The sequence below is a fragment of the Macaca thibetana genome, chromosome 9 (assembly GCF_024542745.1).
Source record: "Macaca thibetana thibetana isolate TM-01 chromosome 9, ASM2454274v1, whole genome shotgun sequence".
Taxonomy (NCBI): Eukaryota; Metazoa; Chordata; class Mammalia; order Primates; family Cercopithecidae; genus Macaca; species Macaca thibetana.
The window spans coordinates 38,371,770-38,390,317 of record NC_065586.1 but is presented as its reverse complement, the minus strand read 5'-3'; the positions used below and the strand labels follow the sequence as shown (position 1 = coordinate 38,390,317).

General features: G+C 40.0%; 2 pseudogenes across 1 annotated transcript in view; one reads left to right on the top strand and one right to left on the bottom strand.

Moving 5' to 3' along the window:
- Positions 1-18,548, bottom strand: part of LOC126962216 (zinc finger protein 37A-like) — a 35,584-nt pseudogene that overhangs the window by 15,760 nt on the left and 1,276 nt on the right. Inside the window, exon 2 of the transcript XR_007728636.1 lies at positions 17,751-17,868. The product of XR_007728636.1 is annotated as a zinc finger protein 37A-like (transcript). The remainder of the gene's footprint in view (positions 1-17,750; positions 17,869-18,548) is intronic.
- LOC126963131 (FXYD domain-containing ion transport regulator 6-like) lies at positions 9,659-10,290 on the top strand (annotated as a pseudogene).

Sequence of the window (18,548 nt, the reverse complement as noted above, 5' to 3'; positions counted from 1 at the left end):
ACATATAAGGAAAGCTTAATTTTGTTCTTATTTTTTAGATAAAAATATAAATATCCAAGCTGATATTTTCCTCCAACACTCTAAAGGACTGGCAGTATATACATAAACACAATTACCTTGCACACTTCCTTTAGGCCATAGACTCCCTGCTCCCCTGACTCCACGTCACTGATGCGAATAGCAGAACTGATGGTGAACTGAAAATACACACCCAAATCCCTGTAACGTAATTCATTTTCACTGAGGAAGCAATGCCACCAAAGTAGAGTGGAGACTGTGCTGGAGAGCAGCATTAGAGGTAGATTGTCTATATTAAGGGGCAGCAGTGGAGATGTAGAAGAGGGAATTCACTAAGCAAAGGAAGAGAGCAAGGGCTACTTCCAGAGGGCCTGCATAGAGGCCTTAGAAGATCTGGAAATTAGAACCAGGAGGTTGGGTGTTGTGGGAGGATAGAGGGCAGAGTGACAGTAAGACACATGCAGGCCATAGAGGTCTTGGAATATCTTCATGTCACGGAAGTGAGCATGTCCAGTGGAAGGCTACAAAGATGATTCTGAAGCTGGGGAGAGACTTAAGGTCTAGAGTTCAAGACCAGCCTGGCCAACATGGTGAAACCCCGTCTCTACTGAAAATACAAATAATAGCCATGCGTGGTGGTGGATGCCTATAATCTCAGCTACTCAGGAGGCTGACGCAGGAGAATATCTTGAATCCGGGAGGCAGAGGTTGCAGTGAGCCAAGATCATGCCACTGAACTCCAACCTGGGTGATACTCCATCTCAAAATATATATACATTTTGAGATTAAAAGAGAGAGATATATATATATATCAGGAAAAAAAGAGCATTCCAAAATTAAATAAATTTTTAGCTAGATTTACTAAAGAAAAAAAATGCAAAGAACTAAAATCAGAAATGAAAGTGACATTACAAAAAAAATGAGTTATAAGAGAATACTATGAACAACTGTACACTAATAAATTAAGTAACTCAATGAAGTAGACACATTTCCTAGAAGGACACAAATTACTAAAACTGACTCAAGAAGAAATATAAAATCTCAACATACTTACAAAAAGTAAAGAGATATATCAGTAATTTTTTAAAAAACTGCCCAAGGGAAAAAAATCCAGGGTAAGATGGCTTCACTGGTGAATTCTATCAAATTAAAGAAATAATACTAATCTTCCTCAAAGATTTCCAAAAATTAGAAGGGAATACTTCCTAACTCATTCCTGTGAGTTTTATTCCTGTGAGTGCCAGCCAGCATTATCTTGATACCAAAGCCAAAAAAAGACTTCACAGGAAAAGAAAATTACAGGCTAATATCCCTTATGAACACAGATGCAAAAAAAAAAAATCAATAAAATACTAGCAAACCAAATTTGGCAGCATATTAAAAACATTACATACTATGACCAAGTTGGATCTATCCCAGGAATGCAAGAGTGGTTCGATATAAGAAAATTAATCAGTGTAAGACACCACATTAATAAAACAAATGAATAAACACGTGATCATATCAATGATGCAGAAAAAAACACAAAATCCAATACTATTTGAGGATAACAAAATTCAGAAAACAGAGGAATAAAAGACATTCAAATTGAAAGGCAGAAGTAAAACTACTCTATTTGCAGATAACATTATTTAGCAAAAAATCCACAAAAAATCGGAACTAACAAATGGTTTCAGCGAAGTTGCAGAGTACAAAACCAACACATAACAATTAGTTTTTTTTTAATACTCCAACAATGAACCATCCAAAATGAAATTCAGAAAATAATTCCGTTTATGATAGTATCCAGTAGTATAAAATACTTAGTGTTATGGTCTGAATGTTTGTGCCCTTCACAACTTCATTGAATCTAATACCATTGCAATAGTACAAAGAGGCATGGCCTTTAGGAGGTGATTAGGAAGCTCTGCCCTCATGAATGAGATTAGTGTCCTTATAACTTAATGGACACAGTAGTGGCTTGACAACCTGGAGAGAGAGGTTTAGATACTGTGCTACCAATAATCAGAAATTTTATTTTTGATAAGCTTACATAAAGTAATAATGTTTTTCCAAAAATAAGACTTAGTCAAATGGTACCTTTTAACTTCTAAAATGTTTTAATACATCAAAACTGATTTGAATATTTAATATAGCAAGTATGGATAATTCCAGGAAGATGATGATCTAAGGGATCAAACCAGAGCTGAGGAGACAGGTAGCACTGGCAGGTTTAAGACATTAGATATCAGCCGGGTGCAGTGGCTCACGTCTGTAATCCCAACACTTTGGGAGGCCAAGGTGGGCAGATCACCTGAGGTTGGGAGTTTGAGACCAGCCTGACCAACATGGAGAAACCCTGTCTCTTCTAAAAATACAAAATTATCCAGGCGTGGTGGTGCATGCCTCTAATCTCAGCTACTTGGAAGGCTGAGGTAGGAGAATCACTTGAACCCAGAAGGCGGAGGTGGTGGTGAGCTGAGATCGTGCCACTGCATACAGCCTGGGCACCAAGAGTGAAACTCCATCTCAATTAAAAAAAAAAAAAAAATGGATACAAACAGGGAGAAGGAGCAAATAAATATAAATATTGTGGATAATGGTATAGCCTGGTTTCTCACTGTTGGAGAAAGAAGTTACAAAGATGGAAAACAGAAAGGCTATGGGGTTAAGATTGAAACTGGAAAATGTCTATGTAAACTCATTGTTTAAAAAACATGTATAGATAGACCAATATAAAAATAGGTGCACACATGTGTATTTGTGTGTGTGTATACATACACATATATATTTCCTAATTCTGTCAATTGAGAGGGTCTGAGACAGTGACAACCTTTAGCAATGAGCACCCAGATCTTGCTTTTTAAATTCCATCCTCCACTAGAAAGAATAATGTCCTTTGGAGAAATGGCTAATGGCAGAGGTAGTGCAGGAAAAGGACAAGATGGGCTAGGTACATCTGTTGTGCTACAGAGTAATTACTCAAAAATTGATGTGGGAGGCAGGCTGAAAATGGAATAGGTAACTCCAAAACTCCATCCCAAACTAAAGCAACAATTAAGCTGGAAAAAAAAAAAAAAAGCCCTCTCAGCATCAAGCTTTTCAGAATTCTCCAATCTAATTAAAAACCTAGTACACCCAGAACATTCCTGGTATGGCTTGCTGATGCCTGTGCCAAAGTGGACAGTATGCACGTTGTTTTCAGAGAACTATAGTTGTGTATTTTGATCTGTCTATGCTGGCTCTCTGAAAAAGTGGCTCAGAGGCTTGTCTTTGTTTTGCCTGCCTTGGAACTTTCTCAGGGCTATTCTTCCAGGAAGTGCTTGTTGAAAGCATTTAAAGACAATTATCAGGCCACAGCAGCCAGATGAGAAAAGCAGCAGATGGACTGATAAAACTGCGAATGGAAAAACTGGGAAGGAAATATATGGGGGCCAGGGGTGGGGATAAGGGGTTTGAAAAGCTCCTGCATAAACCAGGGAATTGAGGTCATGTGCAAGGCCAGGGCAATATGCATGCTCAGAAAAAACCTGAGAGGAACCTAAGCTTTCATGTCTGGTTGACCTTCAGGCTCGGTGTAAGCAGGAAGTAAAGTTTTACAGAGAGATGCAAATGGCCTGGCAAACCATTACAGGAGCACCCTAAAACAGGGCCAATATGCAAAGACCAGAAGAGTTTTTTGTTTTGTCTTGGCTCTGGGCATTTAAAGAAATCTCTGTCAAATCACAAACTGACCACTAACAGAACAGAGTTTCAGTGACCATGTACAACAAAGAACACTGACTATACAAAAATAGTTTAGAAAAGTCACAAAATAAACAAACAATGCAAAATAAACAGCAACAACAAATTCTGGGGAAAAGAATCTGATTTCTAGAATTAGCACATTTTAATATTCAAAATGCTCAGTTTTCAATAAAAAATTATGAGGAATGCAAAGAAGGTAATATGACCCACAGATACACAGAAAGAAGAAATGAATAAAACCTGTCCTCAAAGACACCTTTGATATTGGTCTTACTAGATAAAGAATTGAAATCAACTGTTCTAAATGTGCTCGAAGAGCTAAATGAAACCAGACAAAGAACTAAGACAAACCAGGAGGATGATGCTGTGCCAAATACAAAATATTAAATTAGAGAACAAAATTATAAAAATGTAATTAGGACTGTCTGGAGCTGACAAGTACAGAAACTAAAATTTTTTAAATTCAGTGAAAGGATTTAATAACAGATTGGAGCTCAAAGAGAACAAAGAATCAGCAAAACTGAAGACACTGATGGAGGTTACTCATTCTGTGGAGCAGAGAAAAATGGTGAAAAATGGACAGTGCCTAAGAGATCCATGAGACAACATCAAGCATACCAAAAGTTAATAAAAAGAGTTGCTGACAAAGAGGAGAAAATGGAACCAAAAAATATCCGAAGAAATAATGTCTGAAGACCTTCCAAATTGATGAAAAATGTGAATCTCATGTCCAAGACTCTCAAGAAACTATAATTAGGATAACCTCAAAGAACTTCAAACTGAGAGAAATAATAAATTGTCAAAAGACAAAGAATCTTGAAAGTAGCAAGAGATAAGGGACTAACCATGTACAAAGGATCTGAAATAAGATTAACAGCCAGTCTTTTATTAGAAACCATGAAGGCCAGAGGCAGTAGGATAATGGCACCTTTAAAGTGCCAAAAGAAAAAAAAAAATCAAAAATTCTACATTTGGCAAAACTGCCTTTCAAAAATGAAGGAGAATTTAAAACATTCCTAGATCAACAGAATCTGAGAGAATTTATTAGTACTAGACCTGTCCTATAAGAAATGCAAAAGGAAGTCCTAAAGGTTGAAACAAAAGGACACTAGACGGTAACTCCAATCCAAACATACAAAAAATTCAAATGGTAAAAGTAACTACTGTAAGAAAATGCAAAAGCCAGTCTTATTGTATTCTTGGCTTTTATGTGCTTTTTTCTATATGATTTAAAAGACAAATACATAAAACAATAATTATAAATATATGGTAATGTGCACACAATTTACAAAGGCATAAAATGTGACAATAAGAAGACAAAGGACAGGGACAAAGCTGTATAGGAGCAGAGTTTTAATATAAGATTAAGGCTCAGTTGGTATTAATGCAAGCTAGATTGTTATAAATTCAAGATGTTAATTGCAATTCCAAGTATTAACACTAGGTAAATAATGACTACAAAGAAATACAAAAGGAATTAAAATGACACGTTAGAAAAAAACAAACACAAAAGAAGACATATACAGAAAAACTGAAAACAAGATGTAATACACATGGAAAACAAATAGCAAAGAGGCATAAGTGCTTTATCAGTTTATCTTTTACTCTAAATGTAAATAAACTCCCAAGTAAAATACAGAAATTGGCAAAATAGGCTGGGCACGGTGGCTCACACCTGTAATCCCAGCACTTTGGGAGGCCAAGGCGGGTGGATCACAGGTCAGGAGTTTGAGACTAGCCTAACCAATACGGTGAAACCCCATCTCTACTAAACAAACAAACAAAAAAATACAAAAATTAGCCAGGTGTAGTCGTGTGCACCTGTAATCCCAGCTACTTGGGAGGCTGAAGCAGAAGAATTGCTTGAACCCTGGAGGCAGACGTTGCAGAGAGTCAAGATCACACCACTGCACTCCACCCTTGGCTACACAGTGAGACTCTGTCTCAAAAAAAAAAAAAAAAAAAAAAAAAAGAAAAGAAAAAGAAAAGAAAAAAGAAATTGGCAAAATAAATACAAATATATAATCCAGCTATATATTGTCTACAAGACACTCTCTTTAGATACAAACCCACAACACAATAGGTTGAAATTGAAATGACAGAAGAGGATAGTAACCTAAAGAATGCCAGGGTGGCTATCCTGAGACAAGAGACTTTAAGTCAAATATTATTACAAGAGAAAAACACTACATATTGATTTAAAAAAAAAAAAAAAAAAAAAAACGGTCAGTCTACAAAGGACACATAGTAACAGAAATAGAAATAAATCATCCTGAAATTTACATGGAATTTTAAGGGATCTCAAATAGCCAAAATAATCTTGAAAACCCAGGCACCTATGGTAAAATGATTTTCAACAAAGTTGTCAAGAACAGCACTAGAGAAAGGACAATTTTTCTAACAAATAGTGTTGGTAAACTGGATAGCCACATGCAAAACAAAACTACAAAAAAAATTAACTCAAAATGAATCAAAGACCCAAATCTAAGAACTAAAGTTACAAAACTCATGGCAGAACACATAGTAGAATGGATTCTTGACATTATATGTGGCAATGTTTTCTTGGATATAATACCAAAAACCACAGGCAACAGAAGTAAAAATAAATTGGACTGCATCAAACTTAAAAATTGTGCATCAAAGAACACAGTTAACTGAATGAAAAGGCAATCAACACAACAGGAAGAAATATTCACAATTCATGTATCTGAGGAGGAATTAACATAAAAAGTATATAAAGAACCCCTACAACTCAAAACAAACAAAATAACCTAATTCAAAGATGGACAGAGGACTTGAACAGACATTTCTCCATAAAAGATATATAAATGGTCAACAAGCTTATGAAAATATGCTCCACATCACTAATCATTAGGGAAATATAAATCAAAACCACAATGAAAAATTACCATATACCCAACACAATGACTGCTATCAAAACAACAAAAGAGAATAATGAGTGTTGGCAAGGATATGGAGAAATCAGAATCTTGTACACTGAGGATGGGACTGTAAAATGGTGCACCTTCTGTAGAAAACACGTTGGTGTTTCCTCAAGAAATTAAAAATAGAATTACCACAGGTTCCAGCCATACCACATTTGAGTATATACCCAAAGAACTGAAAGAAGGATCTCAAAGAGATAGTTGTACACCCATGTTCACAGTAGCATTATTCACAACAGTTAAAAAGAGGAAGGAACCCAAATGTCCACTGACAGATGAATGAATAAACAAAACATGGGGACAATGAAATATCATTCAACATTAGAAAGGAGATAAATTCTGACACATGCTACAACACTGAGGAAGCTTGAGGACATTATGCTAGGTGAAATAACCCAGTCATAAGACAAATACTGTATGATTTCATTTATATAAGATATAGCAAAAATAATGAAACTCTTAGAAACAGAAAGTAGGATGGCGGTTGCCAGGGGCAAGGAGGAGGGGAAAATGAGGAGTTACTGTTTAATGGGTACAGAATTTCAATTTCCCAAAATGAAAAAGTTCTGGAGATTAGATGTACAATATGAATATACTTAACACTGCTTCTGAACTGTACATCCAAAAATGGTTAAGATTGCTAAAACAAAAAAACCAACAATAAATAAAGATGCCTGCTTTGGCCACATATATTCAACACTGTACTAAAAATTCCAGCCAGAGCAATTAGGCTAAGTAAATAAATAAACAAACCCAAATTGGAAAGAAAAAAATAAAATAGTTTTGTTTGCAGATGACATGATCTTATATGCAGAAAATACTAAAGAATACACAAACAAACTGCTAGAAGTAGGAAACAAATTCAGCAAAATTTGTTTTTGATACAAGATTTTGAGTGTTGATACAAGATCAACACTCAAAAATTAGTTGTCATTACAGTGAAGAGTAAAAAAGCAAATTGACAAATTCCACTTACAACAGCATTTAAACAAAAGAAATTTTAGGCTTGTGGGCCATTACAGTCTCTACTGCAACCAGTCAACTCTGCCCTTGTAGTGTGAAAGTACCCACAGACTATACATAAATACATGAGTATGGCTGAGTTCTGATAAAACTTTATAGACACTGAAGTCTGAATTTCATATAATTTACAACAGCATTTAAACAAAAAACTATTTAATAAATTTAAGCAAGGATATGCAACACTTGTACACTGAAAACTACAAAACATTAATGAAGGACAGAAGACCTAGGGGAAAAAAAATCTTATGTTCATGGATTATAAGATTTAATATTAAGATAACACTCCCCAAAGTGTTATCACCCACTCTAATACTTACCCAATGCAATACTTATCAAAAACTCAGCATACATTTTTGCAGAAATAGAAAAGCTAACTAAAAATTCCTATGGATTGCAAAGCACCCTGCTGTGGAAAACTGTCAGATTCACAATAAATTAAATGTAAAATTACCATATCCCCCAGCAATTTCACTCGTAGGTATATACCCAGAACAATTGAAAGCATGTATTCTAACAAATATTTGTACATGAATACTCGTAGGAGCACTATTCACAATAGCGAAACACAGGATGACCCCCAATGTCCATTAACAGATGAATGGATAAACAAAAGTTGGTATATCCATATAACAGAATATTGTTCAATCATAAAAAGGGACAAAGTACTGATATATAACTACAACATAAATGGGTCTTGAAATCATTATCCTAAGTGAGAGATCAGACACAAAAGGCTACAAATTGTATGATCACATTCATATGCCATATCCAAAATAGGCAAATCTATAAAGACAGAAAGGAGATTATTGGTTGCTAGGGGCTGGGAGCAGAGGGGGGAAAAGGGAGCAACTGCTTATTAAGTAACAACACTGCTTATTAAGGGTACCATGTTTCCTTTGGTGTGATGAAAATATTCCAGAAATAAATGGTGGTTATGGTTGTACAACACTGTGAATGTACTAAAATCATTGAATTCTATACTTTAAAATGTCTTAATTGTGAATTTCACGTGATGTGCATGTTACCATAATTTTTTTTTTTTTAGGTATAATCCCTCGAAAGTCATTGCAAATATTCCAGTTCTGCCCAGTCTCTAGGGCTGTCACAAAGCCTGCCACATCTTAACAACCCATGATCACCCTAGCTTACCAGGACTGTTTCTTTAAACAACCATGAGTCCTAATGCTACATAATTCATTGGATTTTTTGGGGGGGAGGGGGGACGGAGTCTCGCTCTGTCGCCCAGGCTGGATCTTGGCTCACCGCAACCTCCGCCTCCTGGGTTCAAGCGAGTCTCCTGCCTCAGCGTCCCAAGTAGCTGGGACTACAGGCTTGTACCACCACACCTGGCTAATTTTTGTAATTTTAGTAGAGACGGGGCTTCACTATGTTGGCCAGGCTGGTTTCGAACTGCTGACCTCGTGATCCGCCTGCCTCAGCCTCCCAAAGTGCTGGGATTACAGGCATGAGCCACAGCACCCGGCCTAATGTTTTTCAATTTTAAGAACAGTCTTGACACTTGTGAATATTCCTTTTTTTTTTTTCAGACCGGGTCTCATTCTGTCTCCCAGGCTGGAGTGCAATGACATGATCTTGGGTCACTGCAACCTCCGCCTTCCGAATTCAAATAAATCTCCTGCCTCAGCCTCCCCAGTAGCTGGGATTACAGGCACATGCCACCATGTCTGGCTAATTTTGTATATTTTTAGTAGAGACAAGGCTTCACCATATTGACCAGGTTGGTCTCAAACTCCTGACCTCAAGGGATCCACCCGCCTCAGCCTCCCAAAGTGCTGGGATTCCAGGTGTGAGCCACCTCTCCCAGCCGCCATTATTTCTTTAAGGCATTCAGGTTCCACTATGCCATGGATTATTTCAGTAACATTGTTTGCTCTTCTTTCGATTTGCATAATCCTATCCCTAAAGAGACTGAAAACTAGGAACATGCCACTCCCAGGCTCCTTGGGACTCGACACATCCTCCTGGGATCATCTCAGAGGGAACTGGCTGTGCAGGCACTATGGAGGTGGTGCTGATCTTTCTATGCAGCCTGTAGGCCCTCATTGTCCTGGCCAGTGAAGCTGACAGGGAGAAGGAAATTGACCCTCTTCATTATGACTACCAGACCCTGAGGACTGGGGGGTTGGTATATGCTGTGGTCCTCTTCTCCCCTGGGATCCTCCTTATCCTAGGTTGCAGAAGCAAGTGCAGTTTCAATCAGAAGGGACCCCAAGAGAGGAGGAAGCCCAGTGGGGAACCTCATCACTGCAAATGCAACAAAGATCCAGAAAGCAGAGAATTGAATGAAGTGCATCCCTCCGGTGGGAAGCCTCTGGAACCCAAAAGCAGCTGCTTGAACTTTTAGATGCAAATGTTGATGTTTAAGAAAACAGCCACTTCAGCAACAAATCTTTCCCCAAGAGAAGCCAGTAACTTGTGTGTCCCCACACGCCCTTCCCTGTCCCTTCTAACACCATTCCTCCACCTGATGATCCAACTAATCTCTTGCCTCACCACTGCAGCCTGCAGGCTCCTCCAACTCCTGTGATGTGTCTGTGTGTGTGTTTGCTGACTCTAGTGTTCATAGCTACTTGTTCATGGTTATTACTGTTAGTGAACTGTGGACTCACTTTCCTGGGCAGGGGCTGAGCCATGTAGCCATCTGCTCGTCTCTGCCCCCCATCACCTCTCACTCTTGGGAGTCTGCTTTATTCCCTGGAGAGTCTAGCTCCTTCCCTTTAGAGCATGGGCAGGAGTCTCCAGTTGTCTTGGGACCTGGGAAGGTTTGTACCACTTTCATTTTCTTTCTTCATGGAATCTCTTCACTCCTTTTACAAGAACCTCACTCCCTTATCCCACTCCAACCCCAGTCTGTTCTGAAGATCAGTAATTAGAGATACAAAGCAAAGCAAGGAGTTTGTGAGCCCAGCATTGCCTTCAGCAGGCTACTATACCCTTCGATGGTTATTTTTCTCCCTGGGGAAGCCCCAGGGAGCCCTATCTGCCCTGCCCTTCACATAACACCCAGGGATTCCAGGACCAGATCTGCTGCTTTCTTTTTTTTTTCAGAGTCCCACTCTGTCACCCAAACCGGAATGCAGTGGCACAATCTCAGCTCACTGCAACCTGGGTTCAAGGGATACTCATGCCTGGGCCTCCCAAGCAGCTGGTACTATAGGCATGCAGCACCACGTCCAGCTAATTTTTGTATTTTTAGTAGAGATGGGGTTTTGCCTGGCCTCAAGCAATCCACCTGCCTTGGCCTCCCAAAATTCTGGGATTACAGGTGTCAGCCACCGTGCCTATCCCAGGCCCAGGGCTTCTAATCTGCCCTTGGGGAATGTAGCCCTTGCATATTTTAACAGCAATAACCCCAGGGGCTCTGGAACCCTACCCCTCTCCAATCTTCCTGCTTCTGAGACTTCAATCTACAGCCCAGTTTTTCTGCACACAGGCTCCCATCCCTGAAGCTGAGTCTCCAGCAGGTGATGACTGCAGGATTCCCACTCTGTTGTGGCCAGCACACTGGAATGGACAGAGGGAGAGTAAGGGGCCTTTGCTTCTCTGCCCATGTCTCCTTGGTCAGCAGAGACAACCCCCACATGATTTGTGCTGCCTGTCAGTGGTCAGAGAGGTGAGTGAGGTAGCTTAGAGACCCAGTAGGCTCCATGCAGCACTGCTGCAGAGGGTACAGGAAGAGGTCAAAGGTCATAATGAGAGTGGAAGCTCAAATGAGATCCCGCCCTTCCTGTCCTCCATGTGCCTGTGGAAATCAACCAAACAGAGCCTCTGTGGCCAGACTGCTGTTTTCTGTACCACGATCTGTCTGAACAATAGAAAAAAGGAATAAAACATTTGTTTCCTAGTGAAAAAAAAAAACTATGAACAAAAAACAAGTAAACTTCACTCAATGGATTATTTTTAAAGTAAACAAAAATTTTGGAATCTTTTATTGAGAATTAAAATATTATTTCAAGACTTTACATAAACTAACAACTTTCTCAACTGTGTTAGTTACGGGAACCAATGAGTTTCTAACTGCAAAGGAAATTAAGAATATCAAATGCCAAAAAAATCACACAATCCTTTAATCACTCAATTCTAATAGTGTAAACGCTGAAGTAAAAGAACAATTTTATGACAGTTACTTCAATGAAAATGCAAAGAACATCAGATGCTATTTTGACCTCATGATGCAGAATGTGGGCAGGACGGCCCACAACTTGGAATCATTCATGCTTTACTTCCGCTTGGACCAAGCATGTCTGTGCCCTTATGCAAACATCAACCACAATTTGTATTTGTATTATCGCCACCAAAAGCAGTTCAGAAGCAAAGGGAAAATATCTTCTGCCTTGTGATTACTTGCATCCACGGCTCTGCTGAAAATAGATGAGGCATTTAGATCACTGAACATCTCTGTGATCATAGTGAAGCTATCATTTTGTTGTTGTTGCAGTAGATTTTATCCTGGCTTTTCAAAATTTGATTGCATCTTTGGAATCAGAAAACACTTCTAGCAGTAATACTTTCAAACTGTCATTCGAGCTGAAAGACTGCTGCTGTTATATAGTTTGGCAGATGTTTACAACTTCTACTGCAATTACTATATCTCAATCTGAATTATTTTTATTTTTTTATTTTTTATTGAGACAGTCTCGCTCTGTCACCCCGGCTGGAGTACAGTGGTGCAATCTCAGCTCACTGCCACCTCCACCTCCCAGGTTCAAGCAATTCTCTTGCCTCAGCCTCCCAAGTAGCTGGAATTACTCGCCACCATGCCCTAATTTTTTGCAATTTTAGTAGAGACAAGGTTTCACCATGTTGCCCAAGCTGGTCTTGAACTACTGAGCTCAGGCAATCTGCCCACCTAGGCCTCCTAAAGTGCAAGGATTACAGGTGTGAGCCACTGCACCTGACCTTGAATTCTTTTTAATAAAAAAATTTGTTTGCTACTTTATATAGTATTAGTTGAGGAAATCATACATCTTCCATGTTTAGCTGTTACTATGTGCTGGTGACTTTCTCCATTTTTGCATACTACACAAAAAGCTTCAAAAGGAATCTTTGCTCATTTAATAAATCTCCACTTTTCAAACAATTCATCACAAAGTTTAAGCTTGAATTTAGCTATTTGGCATTGAAATATACATAAATAAAAATAGATAATAGCAACCACCACAAAAATTGAGCTGAGTGAATTTGATAATCTCGCAGCTGCCTTAGTATGTCTGTCACTCACAAGTCTGAACTCAGAACTAACATCAAACAGGGGTTGAACCACTGAAAGCATTACAAACTTGCAAACTAATAATCAATTGAAGTGGCCGGGCGCGGTGGCTCACGTCTGTAATCCCAGCACTTTGGAAGGCTGAGGCTGGTGGATCACAAGGTCAGATTGAGACCATCCTGGCCAACACAGTGACACTTTGTCTGTACTAAAAAAAATACAAAAATCAGCTCGGCATGGTGGCATGTGCTTGTAATCCCGGCTACTCAGGAGGCTGAGGCAGGAGAATCACTTGAACCCGAGAGCTGGAGGTTGCAGTGAGCCAAAATCACACCACTGTACTCCAGCCTGCCGACAGAGTGAGATTCCATCTATTAAAAAAAAAAAATCTATTGAAGTAGAGTTGCCACTGAAGTGGCCTGAGATGGCTATCCTATCCTTGGCTGGTATCTGGGAATGTGAATTTTGGGAAGGTTTGGGAACCTGGATTTCAGAAGGGTTCCCTCCACCCTGACTGATCAAATGGCTCACTGTACCTGAACAATATGGTTTCTGCAGAACACCTGCTTTTTTTTCTGGGAATCTGGAATTTTGATTTGTGCACAATAGACAGTGTCTACATGACCAGACCCCAATAAAAAGCCCAAACACTGAGTCTCTAAGGAGCAACATTTTGCAACATTTGCAACAAATGCAATATTTGCAACATTTTGCATTTGTTGTCACAGCATATTGCTGGAGGAATTCAGCACATCCTATGTGACTCCACTAGGAGAGGATGCTTGGAAGCTGGTGCCAGTTTCCTCTGGACATGGCCCTGTGACATCTCCCCTTTGCTGACTTTGCTGTAATAAGTCATAGCCATAGTGTGACTATGTGCCAAGTCCTGTCAGTCCTCCTAGCAATTTGTTTAATCCAGAAGTGTTCTTGGGAATCCCCAATACAGCTGGCATCAGAAGCAAATTTTTTTTACTTCTCACTCTTTGTCACCCAGGCTGGAGTGCAGTGGCACAATCATAGCTCACTGCAGCCTTGAACTCTTGGGCACAAGTGATCCTCCTGCCTCAGCTGGGACTACAGGTATGTATCCTCCTGAGTAGCTGGGACTACAAGCACGTGCCACCATCCCGGGCTCTTTTTTTTTTTCTTTAAAGATGGGGTCTTGCTATGTTGCCCAGGTTTATCTTGTGCTCCTCGCCTCAAGTGATCCTCCTGCCTCAGCCTCTCTAAGTGCTGAGATTACAGCTATGAGTCATTGCACCTGGGCCAGAAGTGGAATTTGCTAGAACTACACTGACTCACTAAGATTTGGCTCCATCACTGTTTGGGAAAAGGAAAAATGATGAGGAATGGTGATAAGCCTTTGATAACTGGGTGTCTATGGAGCCCCCTATGGTTTGAGAGCAGCAGCTGAACTGCTGTCTGCTTTTAGAAGCCACAGTGACCTATGGGGTTAGAAACAGCTTCTTTGAGCTATGCTGGATGAAGTGAGGGGAAAAATATACATCTGGGTGATGGCTTTGTTTTTTGTTCTCTTCTGTAGGTGGGAGGAAAAAAAAAAAACAACAGTGACAAATTGTAAAGGTGAGTGTTGGGTGGCTCCAAAATGTTAAAAGTTCTCAGGGCTGGAGCAAAGCTGGGGTGGGGAGGGTGCCAAGACTCCATCCAGCCTCTTCTTTAGCCAAGCTGCTGCCCTGTTGCAAGAGCTGCCTCCTTCTTTGCCACCGCCTGTAACCTCCCCCATCTGCTTTCCAACCTGAATCTTTCCCACAGCAGTAATGCTAACCTAACTGCAAATGCTGGATTTACTGCTATGGGTTTAGTTTGTAATAGAAAAAAAAATGTTTAATGGCTTTGTTTTTTGTGGTTATTACATCTAAACGTATTGATATGATAAAATTGATATAACATGTTAAATGCTTTCAATTTCATAAATTCTAGAGGAAACACACTGATCAGGAAAAGCTGCAGAGGAAATTGAGTGGGACACAACTTCCTTGCTTTTTGCAGCTAGTGGGCAGCTTGGAATTTAAATTCTCAATACTGGAAACAGAACAGGTCTTCAAAATTAACTATTTTTGCTATGGTTTTTGCCTATTGGAGCCACTGGAAAAAAGGAGACTATGAAGAGAGGCAATCTTGAGCTAGAGATATGCTTTGGAATTTACAAATCTGTTTTTCATCTCTAATGAGCTCTTGTAAGATCATATAGCTCACACTCAGAGGCTGATGATTTTCTGGCCCCACGTGTATAGTTTTGAGTTGGTCAGCTTGAACCCTAAGGTGAATAAGGTAAAAAAAAAGCCCAAAAAAGCCTTGCTTGTCACTCGGCTAAGAACACAGCTGTCTGGCCCTGCAGCATCTCAGTCTCCAGTTACTGGAAGAAAATATATTAGATGCTGGGGAAACTATAAGGCTACAGGGTGATGCTGCATGTTGGCAGGGAGAACTGTTCAATGTAGAAACTGTGGGAAACAAAGAGAGATTCTCATCTGTGTAGCCGCTGCTACGTGCTAATTTGGGGGTAAGAAAAGTGTTAAGAAATAAAAAAGCCAAGACCTCTGTCTTCACAGAGCTTTCAGGCTAGAAGGGAAAGTGGTCACAGTACAAATTGTATACAACTCCACTAGTACTTAAGAGGTCTGATTTATTGCTTTGAAACACAAGTGCAGGATGTTTAAGGTTTATCAGCAGCCTTTCCCTTTGCGGAAATTGTAAACTAAAAATAAAATCCTAAGCCCCCACCAACTGAAGGACACTCCCCTTAGCCAAGGGGACCCCAGAAAAACCTTACAACTGAGTTCCTGGCCATGACTAGATGGAGGTCAGACATGTCTCATTATACCCTCTCATGTTTGTGGTTTAGACACAGTAACTGACAGCATTAATGTTAAAATAGAGATCATAAGACTGGCAGAACAGACTTTCGTGGCAATGAGATACCAAATTATAAACAAGACCTAAGGCCATGCCAGGCAAGGGTTAGGTCAAGCACCTTAAACTTAAAGAGTAAACTATGGTCTGACTGCCACAAGGTTTTTCCTTTTTCTCTAGCAGCTAAATAAACACTTGACCTTGAGATAAGCAAAATGGAAACAATTGTAGCTCATCACCAGACACTAATTGGCTCCCAACCCATGTTCCAAGCACCATAACTACAGCTTTGATTAGACAAGAGACTGATTTCAGTAACTTTCTCCTGATAAGAAGACCACCCACCATAAACTGGTTCTGGCTGGGTTTACAGAGGTTGCACACTTGAGTGCCTTCATGTCCTGAAAAGACCTTTTGACTGATAGGGCCTGATTATAATACATTCAAATGTTAGGTCTCCATCCCAAAGTGAACATGGGTCACATGTTACATGCATATTGGTTCAACACACGCGCATCAGGACCACCTTCATGCATATTCATAGCTCCTCCTGTAACCTGTTGAAGATGTATGTTTAGCTAACTTGTCCAGCATAATGCTCCCATCCCAACCTATGTTCCTTCAAAGTGCCTGTCCCCGGTCTTAGCCAGAGGCATTCTTCTCAGCCTGTTGCAGGCTGTAACCCCCTATAAGAAATAAAGCCTCACTCCATTCCAAATAGTTAAATCTTGCGATTTATATTATTTTATTTTATTTTATTTGAGATGGAGTTTTACTCGTCGCCCAGGCTGGAATGCAATGGTGCGATCTTGGCTCACTGCAACCTCTGCCTCCCGGGTTCAAGCAATTCTCTTGCCTCAGCCTCCTGAGTAACTGGGGCTATAGGCACCTGCCACCATGCCCGGCTAATTTTTGTATTTTTAGTAGAGGTGGGGTTTCACCATGTTGGCCAGGCTGGTCTCGAAATCCTGACTTCAGGTGATCTACCTGTGTCTGCCTCCCAAAGTGCTGGGATTACAGGTGTGAGCCACTGCACCCGGCCTAAATCTTGTGATTTTTAAATTCAACAGAGTCAAATAAACGGCTCCTTGAGAGAGCAACATTTAAGGCAGACATTAGTTTTTATTGCCCCATAACGCTTCAGTAAGTTTCCCTGAATGTTTGCATTTACTTGTCAATCAATTCACAGTGACTGAGGCAGAAGTAAAACCCACAATTACCTTACCCCTGGCCTATGTGATAAAGTAACATATTTTTTATCACATATTTGAGAGACATCTCTGCTACTAGGAACTTTTTTTTTTAAATCTTTTATTTTAGGTTCGGGGGAATATGTGCAGATTTGTTATGTAGGTAAACTCATATCACAGAGGTTTGTTGTACAGATTATTTCATCACCCAGGTACTAAGCCTAGTACCCAATAGTTATTTTTTCTGATCCTCTCCCTCCTCCCACCCTACCCTCATGTAGGCCCAGTGTCTGCTGTTCCCCTTTGTGTCCATGAGTTCTCATCATTTAGCTCCCACTTATAAGTGAGATTGGGCGATTGCTGACCTGCATCTCTCTTGGGTGGATCTCCTAGGACATAAGCAAAAGACCGTTGGCCACAACCACTACCAAGGTCCCTTTCTCCTCTGCTTCCAAGTTGGGGAGGAAACACAAGCCCTAAGATCACCCCAGAGCTGTGGTGGGAAGCCCAGGAGAGATAAAACCTGAGTTGTTTTAAACTAGAATATGCATGTGGCTTTTTAAAGATGTTTCCAATTTTTTTGCTATTCTCCCCTTGAGATTTTGAGGTCTATGCCTACCTTACCAGACTGGACACTAGTGCTCACTTGTCACTGACACATGACATGAAAGTGATGCTGTGTAACTTCCAAAGTTATGTTTAAAAAGGCCATAAGCATCTGCCTGGTTCACTCAGGTCACTCACCTGTGTGCCCTTGACCACCAAGTCAAAGCTCTTAATGTCCTGAGACTGCTCTGCTACCTGGAAGCCCAGGGTACCTGGAAGGTCTCCTATAGGCCCTGCAGCCAAAGCCCCATGTCCTCTGCAGACATGTGAGTGAAGTCACCTCCAGATGATGCCAACCCTTTGCTGTGGATTCAACTCCAGCCAATGAGTCTTCTCTGCAGTCACCAAACACCAATGAGCAGCAATAAACCATCTTTTCTGTTTCTTCCTAGCCCTGTGAACCATGAATAAAATAAAATGGTTGTTTTGTGCATTATTTTGTGGTGATGGTGGTTCTTTCTTTAAAAAAAAAATTAACAGGAAAAGCACCAAGAATAACACTTGTAGGACATTCACAAGGTACAAAATAACATACATTGAAATCTAGGTTTCCTTCTTTCCCTCTTCCGCAGCCTATCAGGTTCTGCCTTTGGAAGTAACAATGGTTAAGTTTCTGCACATCTTTCCAGATTTATTAACTAAACAATCATACAGCACTGACACAGTGAGGAAGCTTTTTAAGGGCTTTGCTTACATTTATTCATTTACTCTTCATTCACTGTAGACACTCAGGTGGTAGCAGGAAGGAAAGTATTTTGCTCAACCAAATGAAAGTCTGATCTGCTCTTTGAATGCTGTTCCTTTAGTCACATGGTTCTATTTTATGTTCCCAAATCTTTTTTATTTTCTCCTCTAATTGAGCACGCAGAGATGTGACTCTGTTTTCTAGTTTTTCTTCCGTTTCACCACTAAATCTTAAATTTCATATGAGACAGG